The sequence below is a fragment of the Salmo salar genome, chromosome ssa09 (genome assembly GCF_905237065.1).
Source record: "Salmo salar chromosome ssa09, Ssal_v3.1, whole genome shotgun sequence".
Classification (NCBI taxonomy): Eukaryota; Metazoa; Chordata; class Actinopteri; order Salmoniformes; family Salmonidae; genus Salmo; species Salmo salar.
In genome coordinates, this window is record NC_059450.1 from 70,414,943 (window position 1) to 70,421,006 (window position 6,064).

Genomic DNA, 6,064 nt, shown 5'->3' on the forward strand with positions numbered 1-6,064 from the left:
AGTGGAGAGATGAAAGAGTTGGGTCAGTGGAGAGAGAGGGGGTGGGGACAGAGAGGGGGTTGAGTGAGAGCGTTTGGGGAGGGGGGAAAGAGAGAGAGGGATAGGGAGAGATTTGGGGTATTGTGGGGAGAGAGAGGAGAGTCAGGGGGAGAGGGGGGCCGTGTGGAGTGTTTTGGGTTCTTATAGTTAGCCAAATCAACCCACAATGTACAAACATCCAGCAGACCTGTCTCCCACGTGGGAAACACCAAAAGCTGTACATAGAGCAGAACGAAAAAAGTGCCAAACTTCCTGTATTTAGAACCACATTACCTCATTCAGACTAGGGGGTAGATTCAATCTGTAGTGCTGAAGATCTGCCCTATACCCCAATATAAAAGTATAGGTCATTTCTGATTGAGCTGACATATGCAGTCTTTACTGTGAATGCGGTAAAGGCTGCATTAAATTGCGCTTGAATAATTGAATAAACCCCATTTTATACTATGTAGAAATATCTAATGCTAAAAGACATATCTGGTTAATCAATGACGGGAAACTAGAAAGGAAGCTGGTCGCATTTGCAACCTGACCCTAGAAACAGAGGAGATACTCAAAGAATATAATTTATTGTCAGATATAGGAATCAGACACAGATCCTCTCTAGGAATTACTCTGTCTGTCTTCCTGTGTGTGTGTGTGTGTGTGTGTGTGTGTGTGTGTGTGTGTGTGTGTGTGTGTGTGTGTGTGTGTGTGTGTGTGTGTGTGTGTGTGTGTGTGTGTGTGTGTGTGTGTGTGTGTGTGTGTGTGTGTGTGAGAGAGAGAGACACGGAGAGAGAGGCGGAGTGAGAGGCGGAGTGAGGTGTATGTGTGTGTGTGTGTGTGTGTGTGTGTGTGAGAGAGAGAGAGACGGAGAGAGAGGCGGAGTGAGAGTGAGAGAACGAGAGACAGAGAGAAAGAGATGGAGCGAGAGAGAGCAGAAATGGGCCTCCGGTGAAATCTTGCGCTATGTGTCTGAGCTGGTCTTTCTTTCCGCTTGTTAGGACTATCTCTGTTAGTAATCATGATAAAGTTTACTGTCTGTCTCTCTACATGTCACAGAGTTGTAGAGAGGGTCAGAATGTTCAGCAAAAGAGTGGAACATGTTAATCATTTTGTGGTTATGTGGCAGCTGCTATATTTGTATGTGCGAGTGAGCGGTGTGTGGGTATCTGAGTGTGTGTGCATGTGCGTGCGTGTGTGTGTAGGTGTGTGTTTATTTCAATGTGTGTGTATGCTTTTTGCTGTATGTGTGTTTATTTTGCTGTGTGTATGTGTTTTGCTGTGTGCGTCAGATTGTGTGTGTGTATTGTGGGGCAGGGGGTGGTGGTGGTGGGGGGATGCCAGCTCCCAGGAAGCTCAGGGCTATAGAAACCTGAGCCAGCAACTCCTGAGACAATGAGAGAAACACGTGAGGTTCTGGCACATGGTGGCTTGGATTACCTACCTGTCCTGCCTCACTGGGCCCCACTCTGCCTGCCTGCCTGCCTGCCTGCCTGCCTGCCTGCCTGCCTGCCTGCCTGCCTGCCTGCCCTCCTCGCTCACTGAACTTTTGGCCCTGGGAGCATAGTTGCCCAGCTCCCTGTTAACTCCCTGAACCGCTCTATCTCCCTCCCTCTTTTTCCCTCTTTCATTCTCTCCCTCTCTCATTTACTCCCTCTATTTTCATACTTTCCTTCATTACATCCCTCTATTATCTCCCCAACGCTTCCTCTACCCTGTCATCTCCCTTTTTCTATTTCTGCCCCTCCTCGTTTCCTCTTTCTCTCACTCGTTTTCCATCGTCCACTCTCTTACACCCCCCCATCTCTCTGTCTGTCTCTCTCTCTGTTTTTCTCTCTGTCCTCCCCTCTCTCGCTCTCTCTCTCTCACTGTCTCTCTGCCCCCCTCTCTCTGTCTCGCTCTCTCTCTCTCTGTCTCTCTGCCCCCCTCTCTCTGTCTCTCTCTGTCTCTCTCTGTCTTTCTCTGTCTCTCCCAATCCTGCTCCTCAGGCTGACTGGTGCTCCAGACAAAGGGTGTCCCCTACCATCCATCCATCTATAGGCCACAGGTGAGCTCTCTCATACCGGGCAAACCAGACTTTCAAGTCTCCCACACTAACATACACATACATATTGGGCTGGGCTCCTCTCACCTGTGCAAATAGAATTGGCTAGGGTGAGAGAAAGAAAGAGAGCGCGAGAAGGTGAGAGAAAAAAAGAGAGGTGGGTGACAGACAGAGAGAGGGAGAAGAGAGAGAAGGAAAGAAAAAGATAGTCAAATGAAGAAGTCTGCCTGCCATGTTACTCAGAATCCCACATAGCGGAGCAAACCCCCAGCAGCACAACACCTCACCTGGGCTCTCCTCCACCTTTCACTCCTTTGTTTTCGCTCTTAACCAACTCTCCCTCTCTTTCTAATGCTGGCCGTACAGCCATAGGGGTGTAGGTTCCACATTTGAAATGAAGAATATCAAATAGAAAAGGACAAAAGGAAGGCAGAAAGAGTGAAAACGTCATATCTGTCTTTCTCACGCGCTCTCATTCGCGCGCTCGCTCTCGCGCTCTCTCTCTCGTGCTCTCTCTCTCTTGCGCTCGCTCTCTCTCTCGCGCTCTCCCTCTCTGTCTCTGTCTCTCTTCCTCTGTCTGTCTCTTTTCCTCTCTCTGTCTCTGTCTGTCTGTCTGTCTCTCTGTCTCTCTCTCTCTCCCTCTGTCTGTCTGTCTTTCTCTGTCTCTCTCTCTCTCTCTCTCTCTGTCTGCAGGTTGGGACCTGAAAGACGTGCCAGACCCTCTGCCAAACGTCGTCCTCCACCTCGCCCTGCAGACATTGGTATATACACACGCAAAACACACACACGCACATGAAACACACACACAACATGAAACATACTAATCTTCCTCATTAACACACATAGTTTCCAAATTACACCCATCTGTGCATGCTTGCAAACACACACATACACACACACACTCTTTCGACATCATTCACTCATTCACATCCATACCCATGTAAACACCTTTACTCCTTCACAGTCAATCTCCCTCACACACACAAACAAACTGTTTTTCATGGTTTGGGCTAGACCCCTTAGTTCCAGTGAAGGGAAATATTAACGCTACAGTATACAATTACATTCTAGACTATTCCGTGCTTCCAACATTGTTGCAACAGTTTGGTGAAGGCTCTTCCCTGTTTCAGCATGACAATGCCTCCATGCACAAAGTGAGGTCCATAGAGAAATGGTTTGTCGAGATCTGTGTGGAAGAACTTGACTGGCCTGCACAGAGCCCTGACCTCAACCCTATCAAACACCTTTGGGATGTGTTGGAACACCGACTGCGAGCCAGGCCTAATTGCCCAACATCAGTGCCCAACCTCACTAATGCTCTTGTGGCTGAATGGAAGCAAGTCCCTGCAGCAATGTTCCAACATCTTGTAGAAAGCCCTCCCAGAAGAGTGGAGGCTGTTATAGCAGCAAAGGGTGGACCAACTCCATATTAATGCCCATGATTTTTGAATGAGATGTTCAACGAGCAGGCGTCCACATACGTTTGGTCATGTAGTGTGTATATATATCATTAGGCTGTATGTATTTTTAGATATAGGCCAATTGTAAATGTATTTTATTGTAATAAAATCAAATATTGTTGATCACATACACATGGTTAGCAGATGTTAATGCGAGTGTAGTAAAATGCTTGTGCTTCTAGTTCCGACAGTGCAGTAATATCTAACAAGTAATCAAACAATTCCCCAACAACTACTTAATACACACAAACCTAAAGTGGTGAATGAGAATATGTACATATAAGTTTAGACGTACCCGATTTAATCTGGTTACTACTCATGCCCAGTAACTAGACTATGCATATAATTGTTTGATTTGGATAGAAAACACCCTAAAGTTTCTAAAACTGTTTGAATGGTGTCTGTGAGTATAACAGAACTCATTTGGCAGGCCAAAACCTGAGAAGATTCCAAACAGGAAGCGCCCTCTCTGACCATTTCTTGGCCTTCTTTGTCATCTCTATCCAAAACAGGGGATCTCTGCTGTAACGTGACATTTTCTAACGCTCCCATAGGCTCTCAGAAGGCGCCAGAACGTTGAATGATGACTTTGCAGGCCATGGCTGAAAAACAGTAGCGCATTTGGTAAGTGGTCGATCTGAGAACAATGAGACTGGGGCGCGCGTGCACGAGACGACTTCATGTTTACATTTTCAGTCTTTGAACGAAAACAACGAGCCCACTACTGTTGTGTCGTCTGAAAACTTGATGATTGAGTTGGAGGCGTGCATGGCCATGTAGTTGTGGGTGAACAGGGAGTACAGGAGGGGGCTGTGCACGCACTCTTGTGGGGCCCCTGTGTTGAGGATCAGCGAAGTGGAGATGTTGTTTCCTACCTTCACCACCTGGGGGCGGCCCGTCAGAAAGTCCAGGACCCAATTGCACAGGGTGGGGTTGAGACCCAGGGCCTCCAGCTTGATGATGAGCTTGGAGGGTACTATGGTGTTGAATGCTGAGCTGTAGTCAATGAACAGCATTCTTACAAAGGTTTTCTTCTTGTCCAGATGGGATAGGGCAGTGTGCAGTGTGATGGCGATTGCGTCATCTGTGGACCTGTTGGGGCAGTATGCAAACTGAAGTGGGTCTAAGGTGTCAGGTAAGGTGGAGGTGATATGAGTCTTGACTAGTCTCTCAAAGCACTTCATGATGACAGAAGTGAGTGCTACGTGGCAGTAGTCGTTTCGTTCAGTTATCTTTGCCTTCCTGGGTACCGGAACAATGGTAGCTATCTTGAAGCATGTGGGGACAACAGACTGTGATAGGGAGCAATTGAATACGTCTGTTAACACACCAGTCAGCTGGTCTACGCATGCTCTGAGGACGAGGCTAGGGATGCCGTCTGGGCCAGCGGCCTGCGAGGGTTAACACGTTTAAATGTTTTACTGACGTCGGCCACAGAGAACGAGAGTGGGGGGTGTGGTTCTTGTTAGCGGGCCGCGACGGTGGCACTGTATTATCCTCAAAGCGGGCAAAGAATGTGTTTTAAGCCGAAGAACACCATCCCAACCGTGAAGCACTAGGATGGCAGCATCATGTTGTGGGGGTGCTTTGCTGCAGGAGGGACTAGTGCACTTCACAAAATAGATGGCATCATGAGGAGGGAAAATGATGTGGATATATTGAAGAAACATCTCAAGACATCAGTCAGGAAGTTAACCTCTCAGGGCTAGGCGGGACGAAATCGTCCCACCTACTCAACAGCCAGTGGAATCCCGTGGCGCGATATTCAAATACCTTAGAAATGGTATTACTTCAATTTCTCAAACATATGACTATTTTACACCATTTTAAAGACAAGACTCTCGTTAATCTAACCACACTGTCCGATTTCAAAAAGGCTTTACAACGAAAGCAAAACATTAGATTATGTCATTAGAGTACCCAGCCAGAAATAATCAGACACCCATTTTTCAAGCTAGCATATAATGTCACAAAAACCCAAACCACAGCTAAATGCAGCACTAACCTTTGATGATCTTCATCAGATGACACTCCTAGGACATTATGTTATAGAATACATGCATGTTTTGTTCAATCAAGTTCATATTTATATCAAAAACCAGCTTTTTACATTAGCATGTGACTAGCATGTGACTAGCATTCCCACCGAACACTTCCGGTGAATTTACTAAATTACTCACGATAAACGTTCACAAAAAACATAACAATTATTTTAAGAATTATAGATACAGAACTCCTTTATGCAATCGCTATGTCCGATTTTAAAATAGCTTTTCGGTGAAAGCACATTTTGCAATATTCTGAGTAGATAGCCAGGCCATCACAGGCTAGCTATTTTGACACCCACCAAGTTTGGTACTCACCAAACTCAGATTTACTATAAGAAAAATTGGATTACCTTTGCTGTTCTTCGTCAGAATGCACTCCCAGGACTTCTACTTCAATAACAAATGTTGGTTTGGTTCCAAATAATCCATAGTTATATCCAAATAGCGGCGTTTTGTTCGTGCGTTCAAGACACTATCCGAAGGGTAAAGAA

The 6,064-nt window shown here is 46.3% G+C and overlaps 1 long non-coding RNA gene across 1 annotated transcript in view; it reads left to right on the forward strand.

The window, feature by feature from the left end:
* Positions 1-3,155, forward strand: part of LOC123744641 (uncharacterized) — a 64,797-nt gene extending 61,642 nt beyond the window's left edge. The window contains exons 4-5 of the long non-coding RNA XR_006771046.1: positions 2,010-2,068; positions 2,759-3,155. This is a non-coding gene — a long non-coding RNA (uncharacterized lncRNA). The remainder of the gene's footprint in view (positions 1-2,009; positions 2,069-2,758) is intronic.
* The last annotated feature ends 2,909 nt before the right edge of the window (positions 3,156-6,064 follow it).